Here is a 411-nt window from a genome sequence, read left to right on the forward strand (position 1 = left end):
AATTGATTAGCTCAATTTATAATAAATGTTCAAAAATTCCTCGATTTGCTTTAACACAAAGATGACATTGTCGAAACATTGATTGTCTCACACGCTCGAAGACTGAAGGAATATTCTGAACCTGATATGCTGCAGTAGTAGTTCGAGCAACTAATTCTGCTTTTGTTTCAATAGGTGTCTCATAAATGAGAGTTTTCATATGCCTCCATAAAAAAAGTCAAGCAAAGATAAATCTGGTGAACGGAGGGGCCATGCGATAGGACCTCTTCGGCCTATCTAGTGCTCATTAAATCTTTGGTCCAAGTAATTGTGCACATTGAACATTTGAACATTTATTATAAATTGGGCTAATCAATTGCGCATTTTTGTTCCATTCTTTTGTTCATTGTTTGTTAAAGATTAAAATATATG

At 34.3% G+C, this 411-nt stretch overlaps 1 protein-coding gene across 3 annotated transcripts in view; it reads left to right on the forward strand.

Moving 5' to 3' along the window:
• Positions 1–411, forward strand: part of LOC116851597 (NAD kinase 2, mitochondrial) — a 37,781-nt gene that overhangs the window by 29,999 nt on the left and 7,371 nt on the right. The gene's annotated exons all lie outside the window — the stretch shown is intronic.

The sequence above is a fragment of the Odontomachus brunneus genome, unplaced genomic scaffold, assembly GCF_010583005.1.
Source record: "Odontomachus brunneus isolate Ranch 3 - 2012 unplaced genomic scaffold, Obru_v1 Obru_scaffold_180, whole genome shotgun sequence".
Taxonomy (NCBI): Eukaryota; Metazoa; Arthropoda; class Insecta; order Hymenoptera; family Formicidae; genus Odontomachus; species Odontomachus brunneus.